The sequence below is a fragment of the Pinus tabuliformis genome, chromosome 9 (assembly GCF_031772625.1).
Source record: "Pinus tabuliformis cultivar Carrire ecotype Pingquan chromosome 9, CPIR1, whole genome shotgun sequence".
NCBI classification, from domain to species: Eukaryota; Viridiplantae; Streptophyta; class Pinopsida; order Pinales; family Pinaceae; genus Pinus; species Pinus tabuliformis.
In genome coordinates this window covers 737637664-737660338 of record NC_142307.1, presented here as the reverse complement: position 1 = coordinate 737660338, position 22675 = coordinate 737637664, and the positions used below count along the sequence as shown (strand labels likewise).

The window sequence follows — 22675 nt, the reverse complement described above, 5'->3', positions numbered from 1 at the left end:
TCAATATAGTTAACAGAACAGATGTTGTCCTTACAGCCAAAAAGGTGCTGACTCTCAGGAATTTTGTGCAGACTGTAGAGAGAAAATGCCATGAAATACAGGCTGAGGTAGATGAATATAAGCTCAAAATGGGAGCACTGCAAGCAAAAGGATTGCCCAGCCTACTAACCAGCACAGGGAGATTGCTCCCTCGTGAGCAATATACCACCAGAATGACAACTTTCATTGAAAATCAAATCACTGCATCTGCCAGCACTTCTGAGGAAATGGGGCCACCAACAGGGCAGAGCTTGTATGATAAACTTGAAAATCTGTTTTTCATAGAACATGAAGTCAATCACCTTTTTGAGGTTCCTCCTAATTTTTACAGATATACAGAGGCAGATGAAACATTGGTGAAAATTCGAAGGCACCAGCTGCCCAAAGAAGACTGGTGGCAGGCAATGCTACAACTCTTACCTCAATAAACTCAGCAGTTTTGTCCTAGTCAGCCTCCGCTCAGCCAAAAGCAAAAAGAAAAATCTGAACAGCATGCAAGGCAGCCGAAAGGGTGACTCAGCAAAAGACAGCGACAGCAAGCCAAAAGATAAGAAATGCGCAAATTTTGGGCAGCACATCTTCAGCCGACTCCAATGGTCACAAAGTCAACATTCTCTGACCATTTTGGACAGCTAAGGCACTTGGGAGTTACTACAGCATTTACTTTCTCAGCTACAATGCTCCAGGAGTTGGCACGACATTAATGAACCATTTACTCATCAGCTAGATATTTTCTGATGTAAATTATGTATATATATACCTCCCCTGGCAACGTATGAGGGGTTGGTGATTTTCATTCTGAGGCAAATGTATTGTATATTTTCATATAATCTAATGCAAGAGGCTGGAAAAGCTCAACGATTTCCTGAATGTTTGATGTCTCGGTGATGCTATGCGTGTTGTTGCAGAATTCCTGTGCTGTCTAATGGAACAATAAGTTTTCTCAATCTATGTTTTGTCTTCTTATGTTTATTTAAATCATACACATGTTTCACTAATCTAGCAGTAGAGAAAAGGAATAGTACAGGAAATGTTTGGTTACACCTTGTGCTCAATCTCTATTGCTGAAAATGTTTTCTTCAGAATTGATCGGGAATATGAATTCTTAATTGCTCCTGTTTTCATTAATTCTATAAATATGAATGTTATATAGGAATTCTTCACTACTTCTAAATAATATTCCCACTGTTCTCCACATCAGTTTGTTGAAAGATCCTTAATTGCCTTTCATGCCCTGATTACATCACACTCAATCACAGATTTAAAAAATTGTTTCTTAGACACTTATCTGGCTCTGCAGCATCACTATTGTGTCAACACAGACATATCAAGCAAGTTAAGCATTACTGACTCCATGCCCAATGGCCTAGAACACCCTGGTATTGATATATATATCTTGACTGAAGTCATCATCCAGCAAATTCCAAAACAAAACCTTGAACATCATAACTAGCCTAAAATATTATACAAACAAAGTTAAATCATAAAGAGAGAGCCCTCTCTGGTCATAGGTAGGCTAGAACCTGTGACCCAAATATTGGTTAGTGGTTACCTCGGTCGTATTCCCTTGGGAGTCAAAGGGAACAACCTGAGTGATAACATAATTGGCGAATCCACTGGGGATAGAGCGTATTTTTCAGCTGCTGTCTGTTTTTAGACAGTGGTTCCAAAAGCTTGAGCAGTCCCTAAAATAGTTCTAAAAAATATCCTCAAAAATAACAAAAACAAGTTCAGAAGTTGGCTCCTAAGAAGAGAACTAGGCACACCAGGTCAAATCCTGACCCAAATCCCCCACCTGTTTTCGAAAATCCAAATTTGATCCACAAAACTCTTAGGAACGAGAAGGAACCAAAACAATCTCCTGAAACTAGCCTTGAGGCAGTTCAGCAAAGTTTTATTCCAACCCCTGCTAAGCCATCCGTTCACCCTCATATAACTCATTCTTCCCCCTCTTCATCATCCACTTCACAAAACATATTGTCTACACCCAACACACAAACTGCTGTTGTTATCCCTGTTGTCCCAGTTGTTCCCTTTTTACCAGTTGTCCCACTTATTCCCCCAAATATGGCTAATCGTTATGCACCCCTTCAGTTACCTGGAAATCCTGGGGCTATGCCTCAGGACTACCAAAGCAAGATTATGTATTTTGATGGAACTAGTACATACACTGCCTTACAGCATACTAAGAAAATGCAAGATTACTTTGAAAACTATGAGATAGATGATGATGATGTAAGGATGAAAATTTTTGTCCAAAGTTTGACAGGTGAAGTAAGAACCTGGTTCAGGGCACTGGCCGCAAATTCTATAGCTGATTCGGGTGCCCTTTATCAGTCCTTCCTAAACAGATGGGAAAAGAAAAAGGACCCTCTACACATTTTATCTGAATATGACACCATAAGAAGAGGCCCACAAGAAACTGTCCTGGACTATTGCACTAGATTCAACACTATTTATAATGCCATTCCTCAAAACCTTAGACCTCCACCTGATTTAGCATTGATTAAATTCCCTGATGGATTTGATGCTGATATGGCATATCAACTAAGAGAAAGAGCCCCTGCAACTCTAGCAGACATGCAAAACATAGCTGTTAGTGTAGAGGCAAATCTAATTGCCAAAAGAAACCGGGCGAGAACTGAAAGGAGAACTACATTCAAAGAAGAACCCTCATCATTTGAGCAAAAGCTAGATGCAATCACAAAGGGATGGATAGACTTGGAGACAGGGTGGAAACCATAGAAAGAAAATCATCATGGGAAGGTCAAACAAGCAATATTAGAAACCCAAACTTCAGGAAGAATCAAAATGCTAATGTGGGAAGGACCAATCCTGACCAGCATGTTAGACCCCCCTTCCAAGAGAATTATGCTGAGGCTTCAACATCTAGTGAACCTAGTGAGGACCCTCACATCAATCTAATGGGTTTGGACAGTGAGAATCAAGTCTTTTTGACACAAGAAGACCAAGAGGTTTACAATGACAGTCAATTCCACACTAAGTCAGGAGAATCTTTCGATTTTAAAGAAGGATATGATGCAGCTGTGTACGAGGTGCACAAACAGTACAAACTAAGGAGTAGAACAATAGATGTACCTATACCCCTCAAACCAAAGGACAATAAACAACCAAAAAAGATCAATGAAAATACTACCCTTCCCCAATCAGCTGGCAGCTCAAACTCACCTGCCACAGAAGTGACTGTGGAGGACATTTCAGAGCAACAGTCCTCTCAAAATCAGCTAGGTCCACCCCGTTCATTAAAGACAAAGGCAGATACTCCCCTAGGAAACAAACATGGCACCAGTTTTACTCAAAATGGACCTAACTATGAGCAAAAGACACTTGATAACTCAGCTGAAAAGGAAAAATCTGTTGCACTAAATGCCAAAATTCAAATGGAAAAACCTTTTAACTTGGAAACAGAAATAAGCAAGCTAAAGATATCAGTTCCTCTTTCGGAATTAGCCAAACATGACATATACAGATAGCAGATCAATATATCACTCCAAGTATCAGACAACAAAGATGCTGTGAATGTCCTAGATGACCAACTAGAGTTGTTGTTCAGACCTGAGGTTAATGGAAGAAAAGAGAATGGAGGGGTTCCACCCTTTTATGTCAGTCTGAACATTCATGATAAGGTCCTACATAATGCAATGTTCGATTCTGGGGCCTCACACAACTTAATTCCCAAATCGGTAATGGAAAAACTTGACTTGGACATCACAAGACCTTACAAGGATCTATTCTCATTTGATTCGAGCCAAGTCAGGTGTTTAGGCCTGATTAAAGACTTATGTGTCTCCCTAGTTCAATACCCAACCAAAACTATCTTGATGGATGTAGTGGTAGCTGACATACCCCCTAAGTATGGCATGCTCTTGTCCAGATCTTGGGGGGCCAAACTTCAAGGATCTCTGCAATTAGATATGTCCTATGCAACTATCTCAGTCTTCGGGCAGCCAAAGAGATTGTACCGGGAGACTTTGATGAAATATGTGGTAAGCAGTCAAGACAAGCCCCAAAACTTCCCAATCTATTCAATACACTCTGACATGGATTCATTTATTCTCTACAATGCTGACATCTGTCACAAAGCTTATTCTGAACTATTAATGACAATAGAGACCGAGGAGTTAGATGAGCAATGTGTTTGCAAAGACCAAGGGACCATGGGGATAGCTGATAAGAAGACAGAAGAAAATGATGTGCCAAGTAACTTGCAAGAAACCAACCTACCCATGATCCAACTTTCTAGTGATCCCAATCCAAATCTTGATCATGAAACTTTATGGTATCTAGAATTTGATGGCTCTGTAAACAAGCTAGGAGCTGGGGCAGGAGTCTGGATCCATAATATGCACAATGACCAAGCTGAGGGCCATGCATACAGACTAAACTTTCGATGCACAAACAACATGGCTGAATATGAGGCCCTTCTGTTAGGTCTGAAACTTATAAAAAATCTAGGTGCAACCAAAGTCTCAATCTTAGGAGATTCAGACTTGGTCATACAACAGATGAAGGGGAATTTCACCACAAATGATCTGAGGTTGAAAGCATACAAGGGGGCAACTATTCAAGTACTTGAGAGCTTCTCACAATCACAGTTGACTAAAATTTCTAGAGAACTCAATCTACATGCTCACAGCTTGGCAACTTTTGCCAGCACTTGTAAGTTGCCTTTCAAAACCAATCATACATTTACTGCTGAAATCAAACACAGACCTTCAGTTCCAGATAACATCAAGAATTGGCAAGTCTTCGAGAATAATACACAGATAAATAACTTTCTCACTTTAAAGGAAGAATTTTTTGGCATGAACATTGACACTAGCACTAGAGATGATCAACCACAGATATGCACAATTACACAGAAAATATCAGCTGAAACTGCTGATCTAGTTCTGCATCCTACCACCTTTGACAAAGAAACTATACAGGAGTTGAAACAATCAGATGAAGAGGAAATGGTTGAAGCAGAAGATGAGGTAATTGACCTAAAGGATAATTTTCTGCCCATAGGTCTAACCCCTTTGGAGGATCTGTTTGATTCAAATGATATCTCAAGAAAACCGAAAATGCAACCATTAAATGCTGAAATAGAAGATTGTAATATTGGGACCCCTGAAAATCCCAAAATGGTCAAATTATCCAAAGCATTACCACCTGAGCAGAAACTGAAATACATTGAGTTATTTAAAGAGTTTCAAGATGTCTTTGCCTGGAGTTATGAGGACCTTAAATCTTATGATACATCAGTTATCCAACACACTATCCCTCTAAAAGAAAATCAAAAGCCTTTCAAACAGAAGCTTAGGAGAGTCAATCCAGTCGTCCTCCCCCTTATTGAAAAAGAGGTTAAACGTATGTATGAAGCTGGGATCATCGCCCCAATTAGATTCTCAGAGTGGATTTCAAACCTAGTCCCTATTAGGAAAAAGACAGGGGAAATCCGACTGTGTGTTGACCTAAGAAATTTGAACAAAGTATCCCTCAAAGACCATTACCCCTTACCAAAAATGGATCATATCTTGCAAACGGTAGTGGGAGCTGCTAGGATCTCTTTACTAGATGGTTTCTCAGGATTCAATCAGATTCTAGTACACCTGGATGATCAAGACAAAACTGCCTTTACAACACCTTGGGGAACATTCAAATATGTCGAAATGCCTTTTGGACTTAAAAATGTAGGGGCCACATTCCAAAGAGCAATGGATATTGCATTTGCTAAGGAAATTCATGACTTCCTAGTTGTCTATCTTGATGATATAACTGCCTTTTCAAAATCAGATCAAGAACACTTAGAGCACTTGAGGTAGGTTTTCACAATTTGTAGAAAGTATGGCATATCATTGAACCCAAAGAAGTCACTATTTGGGCTGGAAGAAGGTAAACTCCTGGGGCATATAATCTCAAAAGATGGTATTAGGATTGACCCAGACAAAATTCAAGCTATCCTACAAGTACCTCATCCAAGAAACATCAAAGAACTACAAAGCTTTCTACGAAAGATCAACTTCTTGAGGAGATTCATTCCCAATCTGGTTGAACTCATAAGACTGCTAAATAATATGCTAAAAAAGGATTCCAAGGTCAAATGGACCATGGAAGCTAGACAAGCCTTTGAGGATATCAAAAGAGCATTGACAAACACACTAGTCCTGACAAGCCCTAGATTTGATCAATATTTCCTTATTTTTTCTTTTGCTTCTGAGCATACTATTGCTGCTGTTCTGTTACAAAAAGATGACCAAGGCTATGAAAAACCCATTGCATTTTTTAGTAGAACCCTTAGGGATGCTCCTTTGAAATATCAGATCATGGAAAAACAAGCCTATGCATTGGTAAAAGCCATCAAGGAATTCAGAATCTATATCCTTTACTCTCATATAATTGCCTATGTTCCTAATGCAGTGGTCAAAGATATTCTAACCCAGGAAGGAATTGAAGGCAAGAGGGGAAAATGGATTGCCAATATCTTAGAATATGACATTGAGATTAAACCTACCAAACTGATAAAAGGACAAGGCCTAGCCAAACTAATGACTGAAACCAATTTTCAAGCCCTTGACATTAATGAACTCGACGACGAACAGGAGATGGTGACTCCACAAATCAACCAAGCCTTTATGCAATCTCCCTGGTATACTGATATATGTTTTGTATTATTGAACCTGCAAGCTCCTCCAGGGTTGTCCAGAACCAAGAAAAGATTCTTAAAGATGAAAGCATCAAAGTTTTGTATTATTGACAATGTTTTGTTTTGGAGAAATCATGAAGGAATCTTACTCAATTGCTTAACAATAGAAGAAACTGACAATGTCCTCAAAGAATTTCATGCAGGTGACTGTGGAGGACACTTATACTGGAATTCCACAGCTGGTAAAATCCTAAGGGCTGGATTTTATTGGCCCTCCTTGTTTGCTGATGTAAAGAAATTTGTAATGTCTTGTCACAAATGCCAAATTTTTGAAGGCAAGAGGAAGTTGCTGCCTTTACCACTTAAACCAGTTTCAACTGAGAAACCATTCCAGCAATGGGGCTTAGACTTCATTGGTGAAATTCACCCTCCATCCTCTGGCCAGCATAGGTGGATTCTCACTACCACAGATTATTTCATCAAATGGATAGAAGCCATCGCTTGTAGGCAGGCCAATGACTCCATTATTATATAATTCCTAGAAACCAACATCTTGTCTAGGTTTGGCTGTCCAGACAAAATCATTACAGACAATGCTGTGGCTTTCAAGTCCAAGAAAATGATCAACTTTTGTCACAAGTATCACATGACCCTAGGTCATTCCACTGCTTATTATCCTCAAGGTAACGGCCTAGCTGAATCTTCCAATAAAAGTCTCATCAACATCATTAAAAAAGTTTTGGAAGAAAACAAAAAGAATTGGCATAAAAAGTTGGTAAATGCATTATGGGCTGATAGACTGACCACCAAGAGATCAATTGGCATGAGTCCATATGAACTGGTCTATGGGCTAGAAGCAAAGTTTCCTACATCTCTAGGAATTCCTGTGATCAAGCTGCTGCAAGAAATACAAGCTGAGCCCAATGACATCCAAAGAAGAATTAATCAAACAATTCATTTACAACAAACAAGAGAAGAAGTCTATCAAAGAACCCAAGTTCTACAAGAAAAGCTCAAAAGAATATTTGACAAAAGAACCAAAGCTGAAGATTTCTTTATAGGAAACAAAGTGTTAAGATGGGATTCCAGAAGGGAGGACAAAGGCAAACATGGTAAGTTTGATTTTTTATGGAAGGGACCCTATGTCATCTATGCTATACAAGGAAACAACACCTATTTTCTAAGAAGTTTGGATGGCTCAAACACTGAGGAAGGCCCAGTTAATGGGAGAATGCTCAAGCATTATTTTGACTCCCTTTGATCAAACACTGAATAGGCATATATTGTACATAAATATTTGTATTCCTAGTATTTTCAGTTATAGCAGATAAATAAAGCACCAAGTGCATCATATCTTGAGAAGACCAGCATGCTACACTATGTTCTTTTTGGAAAATGTTGATCCTGGCATTTGAAAGGCAAAGAAAACACAGGGTAACTGTCAAGTCATGGGGAGAAAGTCTGAGAAACAGGTAAAACAGATCTACAAATTCACAGCAAATCAGCTCACTGAGCGCTCCCTGCAACTATCTTGGATCCTAGCCAATGGTCTCCAACAAACAAAGAAATTCAGCCTGCAGCAAGAAAGCAGAAACTCAGGCAATCTGACCTATTTTTCTTGGCTTTTCACCTGGAAAAGCCATCCCCAATTGGAGCCACTATTAGCCTCCTATACAAATAGGTTTTCATCTCTCATGATTGACAGTGGAAGTGCCAAAAATGCTCACCTTCCATGCTACTAAGGTTCCATTTTTGTGAAGGAAGCAGATAGTTAAAAAATGTAAAGAGGGTATGCCTTAAAAGAAAAATCAAAGGGCAAGAAAATGAATTGGTCAAAGAAAAAATAAAAGAAATGAACCCCAAACAAAAACCATGAAAGTGGCTAGTCCAAATTGCCACTACTACTTTGATGGGTGGTCCAACAGCTGAAGCTGGGCCTCACCATGTTTTAAATTGCATGTTGTAGACTAGAGAGGAAGTACCTATTCAAACAGTTCAAGCTTGACAGATGACTAGGTGGATAGAGAAATAAAGGAGCCCAACTGCTTAATCTGGGCCCTTGGAAGTCATAAGGGTAGACTTAGATAGGAGGGCAGCAAAAAGAAAAGAGAATTATCAGGGTTTGCAAGGCCAAGTGCACCCATCTAGAGGAAGAAAAAATGTTAGGCATAATAGGCAGGGTAGGCAGTTGAAGGTTGCAGAAAGAAAGATCTAAGTATATCACTTGGAAAAAATCACAATGTTGTCATCAGCAGGACAAAGGCAAGAGCAATGGCCTATTTGGCAAACTACTAAACCATCACTAACTTCCCTCATCCCCTTCAAAAGTTTCTTACTAACCTCCCCATGAGCACTGCAGGATCTGCCTGATCAGTCCTCCTTATACTCCTCATTTGTAAAAATTTCATGTCAGAAATGACTTCTCTCTTTGAAGAACAGCCACATTTCCTGTGTAAAAATTCTTATCATTTTGATCTACTCCCTAACTAAGTTTGTCCCTTAAAAAGCTTAGTATCTATCACTTCCCATTCACATTCCCCTCCAATACTAACTACTAACTCTATCTACACTAAATCCCCTATGTTCCCCTTTCCCTATTACTATAACACCATGGTGTATAAAACCCCAAGCAATGTATAAATATCCCCCCTTTAGCATTATAGCTAAATAACACTTCTAAGGGAGACATTAGCCCACCAGGGACTATAGTCAACCCTGCTTTGGGATTACTCTAACCTCTGGTCAGAGTAATAACCTATACTAAACCCTCATTTACCCTTTTTTCCGAAAAATTCATGAAAAACCCCTTCCCCCCCTCTCAAACCCAACATTCAAAGGTTTTTTAAAACCCGACAGATTAACCCATATATTCCAAAACCCACGAAAACCCCCCTTAACCAAAGTTTTAAACCCCGAAATATTAAATAAATATTTTATTGGCCGGTGGGTCCCCCCCAAACTTGCATGATGGGTCGGGGCGCCCGCCAGCCCTTGATCTCCCGCCTCCCTCAATCCAACGGTGGGCGGGCAATTTGAGTTTTTAACTTGTCGCGCTTTAGCGTGCGGGGAGCAGGTGGTTTTGCTCCCGTATGCTAAACGCGTGGCAGCCGACGGAGGTGTTCGGAGCCCCCCTCCTCGATACCGCCTTCTCCCAAAAGCGGTGCGGGGAGACTGCTTACCGCCTTCCCGCTTACCGCCCCTCCTCTGTCGCGTCACCCCTACATCATCCTGACATCATATCTCCGGCCCCCGCCCCCGCGCCTCGTGGCCCTCCACATCACCTTGCCACCCCTCACCATCGACCATCGTGTCCTGCCATGCTGGCCTCCAGCTCAGCACCCACGTCACCTTCCGTACCTGGGCCCGCCATGACGTCATGCTGACATCATCGACGGAAAAGTGCCAATAACCCACATTTTCCAAAATGGTCGTTAAAAACGCGTAAAAGAGTCGTTTTGTGTCATTTTCACTCAAAAAAGACAGAGTCGTAGTTCTATGCGTTCATTGCGAAATTTGCCTCCAAGCCGTCAAATTCAAAGCTGCAGACGCCACAACTCACCAATTTAGTTGCATTGTTCATTCACTGTCAACTCGGAGGCTCTCGGCATCGTTTATCCAGGTATTTGCCAGAATTCACCTGTTTTACCCATATTTATGCCATTTCTCTGCAAATTGTCCATAAAACACCTGGTAATTCCCAAATTAAAGGTTGTCTCCCAGTCACTTCTGGACCAAAGCAACCTACATTGCCCCCTGCTCCAAAATTTGATGTTAAAACAATAATTCGCGGTCTTAATTTGCAAATTCGTCCTCAAGCTGCCCGACATTGTTCCCTTTTGCCGAGTGCAGGCTTGAAAAGCTGCATTTCACCAATTTTAGTCCTGCCCGCCCTCTGCATTTCATCCTCGTTGTTCACAATCCCTGTGAATTTACCCAAGCAGAGCAGAGGCAAGCCTGCCTAGCCTGCCTATTCCTCTTTGAAGAACATATCTAGCACCTGCATTCAATCTGCCAATTGACTTCTAGAAAAGCCTTGCAAGCTATTACACTTACCTTGTAACATTCAGAAATTACATAATGGCTGCTCCTGCACCCACAGCTCTCAGTGTTGCCCCCATAAATCCACCAAATAAAGACCTGGAGTCCTTGCCTCTTGCTGACAGAGATTTCCTCATCCAAGACTTTGTGGGTGATAGGAACCATTTGCAGACCTTCAGGGAATTGAGAGATGACTATTTGAATAACAATGATAAATATGGGATATGGGAATCCAATCTGCCTTATTACTTCCTCCCATCTGTCAACATTTTTCCAGAGATTATCCGCCTATGTGCTGAGAATTATGATGCAAATCACAGAGCTGTCAAGTCTCCATCTGGGAGCATCCTCTTTCACATTAATGTTGAGTCCATCAACCAGATGCTCAACTTCAAACAAACTCAGCTGTTGTTTCCTTTCTCCATGAACTATCTGCTGGATACAGGTGCCAAGATGTCCACTGCTGACATTCAGAAGATCACCCAGACATTTATGAGGCCTGACCGCCAGCCCACAGGGCCACCTCCCTACTTGTATGTCCACTTTACTGATGTAGGCAAACTTCTGCTGGACATGATTGCTTATGTGTTGGGCTCTAAAACCAGTGAGTTTGTTGATGAGACAGTGCTGGTACTACTAGCTGCTTATAGCCCAGGCCAACCTCCTGCCTACAAATATAATTTTGCTAAATTCATAGCCAACAAGATACATGAGCAGCTTTTCAAAGTAGACAGGGAGGGCATATTCAAGTATTCATCTTACATCTACCACTTGTTCATGTACTACCAGTCCGAGGCTTTTCCATGCCATATTAAAAAGCTGGATTCTAGAGGAGAAAGAAGATCTGTTATCTTCTGGACATCTGTCTTCCACCAAGTCCAAAATTCACCATATTCATATTGTGAATTTATTGATCAATTTGTATACCCAGTCTCTTGCTTATTGATGAGGTCCCCTCCTCCCAGAGTGTCATTTGAAATACAGAAAACCCTGCAGCTCTCTAAAAATTATAAAATAGGTGATTGGTACCTATACCAGGATCATACAGTCATCAGAATCTATGGCTGCGAGCTCTGTCCATACAGGCTCCCAAAATATGTGCCCATGAGACTGTTTGCCTTGGAGTACTATAGGCAGCTCATTCACTCTGACCTCACCCATTTCCACAGTGCTAAGAAGAAAGCCCATCTCAAGTTTAAGCACCACCTGGGCCCCTTCATCATGAATAAAAAAGAGGGATGGCAAGATGCTGAGCAAATCCTCAAAGATAAGTACAAGCTCTCAAACAGCTTCCGGTGGGTCCCTTATGACCCTGAAGGCTTCATCTGTGCCAGAAGGGTTAAGTACAGGCTGCTAGGCTATGAGCATTGTAAATATCCACATATTGAGCAGTATGCCAATCGGCAAGAATGGCAACAAGATACATTAATTGAGAAATTAACTGAAGAATATATAATGCAAAAGAATGTCAAGGATTTGGAAAAGACTCTTGACTTAGATTCTGTGCAGCAGGTAATCTTCATGCAACCACATCCAGTGGGAGAAGGGACCTCAGCTACAACAACTGCACCAGCCACCCAGGCGCCTTCTACAGCAGCATCAGGCACAGACAAAGGTAAAGGAATAATGGGTGCTGAAGAGGAAACAGTAAAAGAACAGCCTGCCTCCTCAATTGGGCAGCAACAAGAGCAGACCCCTCCACCACAAACAGAACCACCAGCAGCACCTATTTTGCAGACTCCAGCACATGAGGAGAGGGGTAAGAAAAGAGACAGAGAAGAGTCCACTCCTACTAGTGGATCCTCCCAGCAACCTGAGGCCAAGAGGCAAAAGGTTGACTCCCCAGTAATAGAAGAAATAAGTGAAGAAGTCCTTGACAGTCCAAGGAAAGAAGGGGAAGACAGCCAGCAAACGGGTACAAGCTCCTTTCAGCAGGAGCAGGGATTGCAGCTTGGCTTGGAGGTGTCCTCCTCCACTCAGCAGAGCAAGAAGCCTTCAAGCACTAAGGCTTCTTTCAAACAAATAAAGGCACAAAATGACTTGCTGAGAATAGAAGTATACAAACAGTTTCTCAAAGCAACACCAACCAAGCAAGAAAGGTTGATGTCTGTATATGACATACAAGAGGAGAAAATGATCCTCAGCCACTTCAAACCTAAGGTGCCGCAGCCTCAATCAGCTGCAGATTTTGTAAGAACAAGGGTGGAAGTCATGGCAAAGGACATTCACACCATGGACCAAATTGAACTGCACAAACAAACGGGAGAAATGGTCTATGCCACCTTGGTAGATAGGGCCACAATGGCCCATGAATTAAAAGAATCATTAAAGAATACCAACATTCAGTTGGATTTTGAGAGAATGTCCTCCATGGCCAAGGACATCAGAATTAAATCACTAGAGGACATCATCATCGACCTAGGACATGATCCTAAGGGCCTAAAGGGTGTGAGGGCCCTCATGAAGAAAAAAGAAGATGATCTTAATGCATTGAAGAAAAGATTGAAACTGCTGCCCACCGAGCACCCCCAAACAACAGAATTGCAGAAGGAAAAGGAGGCCGATGAGCAACTTGATCTAATAATGCAGCTCAATCAGAAGGTCCTTGATTTGGAAAAGGAGCTAGAAGGGGCACTGCAAGACAAGCAGGGAGAATCTACATCCCAAGATCCTCCAACTACTTCAACCACTGCAACAACTACAGAGGCAGCAGTAGCCCCTGTAACAACTACAGCAACAACAACAGCTCCAGAGTCCAGTTTAAACATGGAAGATTTGACAAAGGCTATCAAAGAGATGGAGCTCCAGGCTACTGAGATTAAGCAGGCCAAGGAAAAGTTGGCAGAACTAGAGGCCAAATATGATAAGTCAAAAATGACTGTAGCAGAGCAGTCTAGAGAAATTAAGGCCCTCAAAGATAAAATAAAGGCCTTAGAAAAGGAGCTCAAGCTAGAAAGTGCCCTGGCAGAAATCAAGAGAATTCTGTGGGCCCGAATTGACCAATCCATTACTAGACAATGGAAGTCAATTAAGACTGTGCATGAACAAATGGAATTAATTGGCCAAGCACAGATCGAGATTCAGAAGGCCAGAACAGTGCTGGGAAACAGGCCTGATCAGGCTAATAGAATGATAAATTTTCTAAACAATCAAAATAAGGAGGAACTGGCAGCCATCAATATAGTTAACAGAACAGATACTGTCCTTACAGCCAAAAAGGTGCTGACTCTCAGGAATTTTGTGCAGACTGTAGAGAGAAAATGCCATGAAATACAGGCTGAGGTAGATGAATATAAGCTCAAAATGGGAGCACTACAAGCAAAAGGATTGCCCAGCCTACTAACTAGCACAGGGAGATTGCTCCCTCGTGAGTAATATACCACCAGAATGACAACTTTCATTGAAAATCAAATCACTGCATCTGCCAGCACTTCTGAGGAAATGGGGCCACCAACAGGGCAGAGTCTGTATGATAAACTTGAAAATCTGTTTTTCATAGAACATGAAGTCAATCACCTTTTTGAGGTTCCTCCTAATTTTTACAGATATACAGAGGCAAATGAAACATTGGTGAAAATTCGGAGGCACCAGCTGCCCAAAGAAGACTGGTGGCAGGCAATGCTACAACTCTTACCTCAATAAACTCAGCAGTTTTGTCCTAGTCAGCCTCCGCTCAGCCAAAAGCAAAAATCAAAATCTAAACAGCATGCAAGGCAGCCGAAAGGGTGACTCAGCAAAAGACAGCGACAACAAGCCAAAAGATAAGAAATGCGCAAATTTTGGGCAACACATCTTCAGCCGACTCCAACGGTCACAAAGTCAACATTCTCTGACCATTTTGGACAGCTAAGGCACTTGGGAGTTACTACAACATTTACTTTCTCAACTACAATGCTCCAGGAGTTGGCACGAAATTAATGAACCATTTACTCATCAGCTAGATATTTTCTGATGTAAATTATGTATATATATACCTCCCCTGGCAACGTATGAGGGGTTGGTGATTTTCATTCTGAGGCAAATGTATTGTATATTTTCAGATAATCTAATGCAAGAGGCTGGAAAAGCTCAGTGATTTCCTGAATGTTTGATGTCTTGGTGATGCTATGCGTGCTGTTGCAGAATTCCTGTGCTGTCTAATGGAACAATAAGTTTTCTCAATCTATGTTTTGTCTTCTTATGTTTATTTAAATCATACACATGTTTCACTAATCTAGCAGTAGAGAAAAGGAATAGTACAGGAAATGTTTGGTTACACCTTGTGCTCAATCTCTATTGCTGAAAATGTTTTCTTCAGAATTGATCATGAACATGAATTCTTAATTGCTCATGTTTTCATTAATTCTATAAATATGAATGTTATATAAGAATTCTTCACTGCTTCTAAATAATATTCCCATTGTTCTCCACATCAGTTTGTTGAAAGACCCTTAATTTCCTTTCATGCCCTGATTACATCACACTCAATCACAGATTTAAAAATTTGTTTCTTAGACACTTATCTGTCTCTGCAGCATCACTATTGTGTCAGCACAGACATATCAAGCAAGTTAAGCATCACTGACTCCATGCCCAATGGCCTAGAACACCCTGGTATTCATATATATATCTTGACTGAAGTCATCATCCAGTAAATTCCAAAACAAAACCTTGAACATCATAACTAGCCTAAAATATTATACAAACAAAGTTAAATCATAAAGAGAGAGCCCTCTTTGGTCATAGGTAGGCTAGAACCTGTGACCCAAAGATTGGTTAGTGGTTACCTCGGCCGTATTCCCTTGGGAGTCAAAGGGAACAACCTGAGTGATAACAGCTAGAATATGAATATATGTGGTTATGTTCCACATGACATGAATTCTTTGTAATTTGAATATAGGAAATGTGGCTCAGTGTTATATTGTGAATGCCTTGAAAATCACATGTCATCTTAGATAATTTTTTATGAGGATTCTCTAAATGAGCTTAATGGTAGACCAGGATGGTCTGAATAACTGGTGCACCACCTTGCCAAGTCATGAATGTTGTGTGAATCAGTATTCGTTATTCTTGCCCCTTATTCTTGTCTTTGAATCCATTGTCCTTGAGGGTTAAGAGGTTCTTACTTTGTTGTGATTGATCGATCACCATCAATGACTTTTTGACCTTACGCCCTTGTGCCTTAAGATAGAGATTTGAAATTTAACTTGTTTCCCTCTTTGTAACACCATTGGTAAATGAAATTGATATGTTCTGTGGGCCTATGGCCCCAAGCATGGTAAGTCAACCTGTATTGAGAAGTAAATTAAAAGGAGATGGGATTGGGATGGCATATGCATAGCTCCAGGCTCTATAAGTCAATTTGGAGGAGAGGGGTGATAAAAGTGCCTATAAACAGGATGATGTGTGCATGGGTGAAATCTTGTCAGGTTGACAAGTGCACGGGTGGGACCCTCATGGGGTCCTTTAGCATACAACTAGTTTGGAAGGACTGCAGTGAAGACAACATGTGCCTAGGGAGGACCCACAGGGTTCTTTTACCTACAATCTAATGGATAATTTTAATTAATGTGTGCAGTTGGGATTCGTCTTAATCTTTGGCCGTGCGACCCAAGGTGAGTGAGGAATTCAATTTTCTGTGACGGGCCAGGAACTCAAGACCATAATGACATGGTTATGTGCACTAGTTTAAACAGGGAAGGGTCTTAACTAAATTGGAGTGGGCTGTTGGAGCCCACATCATTAGGCACATGTGGAAAATGTTAACACATCTCCATAAGTGTTGCATAGAAAATGTGGGAAGTGTGGGTCTTCCAATGATGACATGGCAGGTCTACGTGGGTCACATGTGGTTGCCATGTAGTAGTTCTCATTGATGTGGCACAATTTGGTTGGTAAATATAAAAAAGGGAATAAATTTCAATCCATGAGTCAGATCTTGATATATTTTATATTGTTATAAAGCTCTTGACAAGTCGAATGCAATGATGATATCAAAAGTTAATTTTACTAAATTTGGAGTAGGAGTATTTTTGTAACCCCATCCTTATAACGAACCATGGAGGTCTAGTTAATTAATAAGTAACAAATCCCACAACACAAGGAGAGTTAAGGGGGTGGGAGGGAGTGTTATAGAGTGGTATCAAAGTGAAGGTTCTACACTATATCTTTTGAGATAATATTTGTATCACTAATACAAAATAGTATCAAAGTTTAATTTAGTACTCAAACTTATTGGGCCTAGAAGGATAATGTAGAGGGTTTCTTAGAAATTTCAGTGAATAATATTTAGACAAATTGTCAATTGTGTGTGTATATGTGTGTTGGTTTTAGAATGATGTCTTCTGTGTTTGCTAGCATGATAAATCACTTACATGTTAATTTCTTTCTAACTAGCATACAAACCTGATATGGGATGTCTTAGATTAGCTCCACGTATATGTTCTTAGTGTAAGTATGAAAAAGTGATGGATAAACATTTCTATGTGTATTCGATTTGAATAACAGGCCAATGTATGGAAAAACATAAGAAGAAACTGAGATAGAGTAAGAAAATAAATGAATGAGCAGTAGGATGGTGTTGTACAACATTGATAGATCCCAACATTGTCAAGAATAAGAGTTAGTTGGGAAAAGGAGAGAGGAATATTCTCTTGACTGGATGGACACCCTTATGAGTTTAAGGTTTGATTTGAGAAGTTGTAAGGCTGAAAATGAAAATATTGTCTAATCTTAGGAAAAGAAAGTAGAAGTAAATGTAGTAATACTGCATAGTTTATCATATTTGCAAAGGCAGAAGAAATATGAGCTAGGTGTTAGCTATTTGGAAAATATAAGTCCAAAAAGAGTCCATCAGGACTTTGGAAACATGAATTGGAGAATAATGGGGTTGAAGGTAGAAAATCTAAGAAGAGGCATAGACAAGAAAGTCAAGATATGGTGAGAAGAGGAACTCCACTAAGTACTCCAAAGAGAAAGACAAGAAGTCATGAGCAATTGTCTAGTGCCGCAACTAAGAGATATTACCATCCAAGGAGGAATGGGAGGAACTTAATTCTAGAGGAATTTAAGAAGGAAAAACCTCCTACATTTGATATAGAAGTCAATAAGGCCAAAGAGGAAGAATCATGGTTACTAGGAATTGAGAAGTATTTCAGAGTGCAATACTACTTTGAGAATATGAAGGCAAGAGTAACCATTTTCAACTTGAAGGGAAAATTTGATATTTGATTGGAAGTCTTGAGGAATTTCAAACAAACTAGAGAGAAAGAGCTATTTTGGAGAATATTTTAGAGATATTTTTTGGAAAAGTGCCTATCTAAAATGCTTATCTAAAAGGCTTTACGATAGTAAGTTCAAAGAATTTCATGAGCATAAGTTGGGGAAACTTATAGCTGATGAGTACACAAATAGATTCTTGGAGCTCTTGAGGTATGTGCCTTATATCAAGGATGAGAAAGTAAATATTCAGATGTACTGCAGTGGGCTACCATAGGATTTTAGAGACATAATATAATTTGATGAGTCAAGAACCTTGGAGGACACAATTTAGAAAACTAGGTATTGCTATGAACAATCCAAGCATAAACCTAAATTTTGGCTTGGTTGGGAAGTAAGAGGTAGGACTAGATTTAAAGGAAAAAGACAAAAATATTCAGTATATCAACCAAGGGGAAGGAATGTAAAGTTCACTTCACCCGCCAAGGGTGAGCTTTAGTAGAAATCTACTATTGCTAATAGATATCAGTTCTCTAAACCAGAAAAGGGTGGGACCGAGGGGTTCAAAAGAGGACCCATATAGTGTTATACATGTGCAGAAAAACATAGGTAGAAAGACTATCCTCATAAAGTATAATGTCCCAAAGTTTTATATTGTGCAAGAAGCATATACAATGTATGATGTGGCTCAGAATGTGCCTTGAATCTATGACGTGTTGGACAACAAGCATGTTGAACATCATATATTTAATGATCAATATGGAAGGTATGGTCACTAACCAACCTATTTTGATTTTTATTGACCCATGCTCTAACTTCGATTATATTATCCCAAAGGCCGTATAAAAATGTGTGTTGCATAAGAAATCCCATGAAAAGTCATGGTTAGTTCAACTAGCAATGGGAACTAAAAGGTGAGTTGCAGACATGATAATTCTTAGTGGTGACCAATGAAATTCCCATGTTGGTTAATTCAAACCTATTGTCGTGGGGGTCACATGATATGCTAGTCAACATAGATTGGCTAGCAACCCACCAAAAAAAATCGACTACCATATTAAGTCATTAAAATGTCCCAATGACGAAGGAGAAAGAGTGATGTTGTACAGGATAAGAAAGTAAGTGACTGCCAGACATATTTCGACACTACAAATGAAAGAGGCACCTAAAAGGGATGTGATTTATATGTAGTCCAGATGACCAATGCATCAAAATAAAATAGGGACATGATGGAACAACATCTAATATTAATACATTTCAGTGATGTACTTCTTTAGGAAATACCAGGATTTTCAAGAAGAGGATAAATTGATCTCTCAATTGAATTATTGCTACGATAATTCCAGTGTTAAAATACCCATATTGCAAGGGCATGCTAGAGTTGGTGGAGTTGAAATTATAATTAAAGGAACTATTGGACAATGGGGTATATCATGCCCATTTTGTTTCCTTGGGGAGCCTCAGTGTTATTTGTGAAGAAAAAGGATGGAACACTACGGTTGTGCATAGAATATAGGTAGCTAAATAAAGCCACAGTGAAGAACAATTATCCTCTACCTAGGATTGATGACTTGTTTGATCAATTGAGAGGGGCTTTGGTATTTTCAAAAACAAACTTGAGTTTTGGGTAACACCAATTTCATATTAAATATGAAGATATCCACAAGAAACTTTCCAAACCATGTATGGATATTATGAGTTTGTGGTGGCGCCATTTGGGCTCACAGGTTCTCTTGCCACATTTATATATCTAATGAACAATGTCCTTAGCCCATATTTGGATAGGTTTGTTGTTATTTGTAGATGACATCTTGGTTTACTCTAAAACCAAAGAATAGCATGAAGAACATTTGAGAACAGTCTTGTAATTTCTAAGAGAGCACAAGCTTTATTCCAAGCTCAACAAATGTGCTTTCTTCCAATCACAAGTTTAGTACAAGTGGTATACCATCTCTACGGAAGGAGTAGTAGATGATTAGGAGAGGATCAAGGCCATCATGGAGTGGCCTCCTCCTCAAAATGTCGTAGAAGTTAGATCATTCATGGGGTTGGTAGAATATCATTGAAGATTCATTAAAAAATTCTCAAGGATCACAACCTTGTAGAGGAAAGGAGTTAAGTTCCAATGGACATTAGAGTGTGTAGCTAGTTTTGAGTAGCTAAAACACTTTCTCACACATCTGCCAATATGAGACCTGGAAAAATATTTCGTGGTTTGCACAAACGCTTGCAAGGAAGGGTTTGGTGGAGTCCTAATGCAATAAGGACATGTGATTGTTATGTATCATGAAAAATAAATGAGCATGAGAGAAATTATGTCACTTATGACTTGGAGCTTGAAACAATAGTAAATGAATTGAAACATGGATGAACTACCTTCTTGGAAGGAAGTTTGTTTTAATGTCAGATCATGGAGGGATGAGATATTTATTTGACTAGCCCAAGTTGAATGCAAGACAAGCTAGATGGATAGCTTTAATGTGAAAGTTTGAATTTGATATAAATTATATCAAAGGAAAAGAAAAGCAAGTAGCATATGCACTTAGAAGAAGGGTACAAGTGACTCATATGACATCCATAAACACTTGTGAAGTTTCTATTAAAGAGAGGATCAAATATGCCTTGCTTCAGGATGAGCATTATCATCATGTGAAGGAACACTTGTAGCAAGAGCTAGAAGGATCATTGAGTAAGAATTATTCCCTCACTAGTGATGGTATGTTGACGTTCAAAGGTAGATGGTATGTGCCTTACATGGGAAAATTGAATAAGCACATATTGAACAAATTTCACAAAAGACCTTATTTAGGTCATCCTGGATATTAAAAAATGATAACAGCGATGAAGAAAATACAGTATTGGTCAAGCATGAAAAATGAAGTGTTTGATTATATTGCCAGGTGTTTAGAATGTCAGCAAGTTATAATGGAGAGTAGATACCCAACGAGATTGTTACAACCAATCTCCTTTCCTAAATGAAAGTCGAAACTCATATCCATGTATTTCATCATAGGACTACCAAGGCATCTAGATTACATGTTATTATAATGGTGTTGGTGGAAAAGTTGAGAAAGACAACTCATTTTATAGTTGTCAAATCAACCCCCAAGGCATTTGACATAGCTCATATTGTCATGAAAGAGATATTTAGATTACATGGTATACCCAAGAATATCATTTTAGATGCAGATGCCAAATTCACTTCAAAGTTTTGGAAAGCATTGTTTACAGGTTTTGGAATCAAGTTAAAATTTAGCACAATGTATCATCCTCAGATGGATGAAAAAACTAAAAGAGTAAATCGAGTCTCAAAAGACATGCTAAGGATGTATGTCATGCATCAACATAAGATGTGGGAAGTTTTCCTACCATTAGTCGAATTTTCCTACAACAATGGGTATAAAGAGTCACTAAAGACAAGTCCTTTTGAGGCTTTATATGGAACAAAATGTGGCACACCCATCAACTGGAATGATATGGTGGATAGGGTGGTGCTTGGACATGATATGCAAGAATTAGTTATTATTAGGTACAAATTGAAACCAGCCCAAGACAAGAAAAAGAGCTACGCAAATCAATAAAGAATGAACAAGTAATTCCAAGTGGGAAAACATGTATATCTTTTCATCAAACCAAGAAAATAGTTCACTAATAATGGGATCTTGTGCCAAGATGACGCTAGTATTTTATGGCCCATTTCATATTTTGGAAAGAGTGGGTCCAATGCCTTATAGATTAGCATTACCACCCACAATGAAAGCACATGTTGTTTTCCATATTTCTTTTCTTAAAAAGTATGTACATGATGCCAATCATATTGTTGATTGGCCTATTAGATAGATGGAATCGGGATGAGAACTCCAACCAGAACCAAAGTGAATTTTGGACTAGAGGCAGATTGCACTTTGGAATCGAGTATATAGTAGGTCAAGGTGAAATGGAAGCACTTTGGACCAGATGAAGCCACCTAGGAAATGGTTGATCAGATGAGGGTATTTTACCCCTTTTTCTATAGTGTAAATGAATGTAAAGAGTTGTGTCTATGTAAATGATTTGTATTTTGTGTTCTGTTTATAGAACACCGAGGACAATGTTACTCTAAGGGGGTGGGTTCTATAACATCCCTTTTTGCTACCCCCCATAAAAATTTAACCATGTACATGTATTTATGTGAATAAATGTAAAAAATTAAATATGTTTGAGCTGGAGGAATGGACATGGATTCAGAGGTCTGAGGAGGAGGAGTTTATTTTGTTGTGTGTAAACCAAAACCCAAGACACTTTATTTAATTTTCCCCATCTAATCTCTCTGATGGAATTATGATCTCTTGGTGCAAGCATTGAAGTTGTGTATGGGAATTTTGAATTTAAGGAAAAGCCCCATACTGTCCATGTTCTCATGGGATGTTTTCGGAAAGTGAACATGCAAGAGAGGGACAAAGGGAGTCGACATCGAGGGAAAGAAAAATAGAGAAAAAGAGAGAGGAAGCCAAAATAAAAGAACAAAAAGTAATAAGATGGGAAGGGAAATAACATAGCATGCAGAAGCAATCATGAGCAACAAAAGAGAAGAGAAGAGAAGATGGGGTGTCATTCCTTGTAACTTTGAGTGTGGCTAGTGTTTATCGGTTTGTGATGGACCAATGAAGACTTTGTGGAGATATTGACTCACTAGTGCTTGTTGTCTCAACTAATAAAACTATAAGTACTTGCCTTAGGGTTGATAAACAACTTAGAGCTTGTTGAATGGGA

General features: G+C 39.6%; 1 pseudogene; it reads right to left on the bottom strand.

Annotated features, from left to right (window-relative positions):
- Nucleotides 1-22675, bottom strand: part of LOC149150803 (extra-large guanine nucleotide-binding protein 3 pseudogene) — a 63488-nt pseudogene that overhangs the window by 17093 nt on the left and 23720 nt on the right.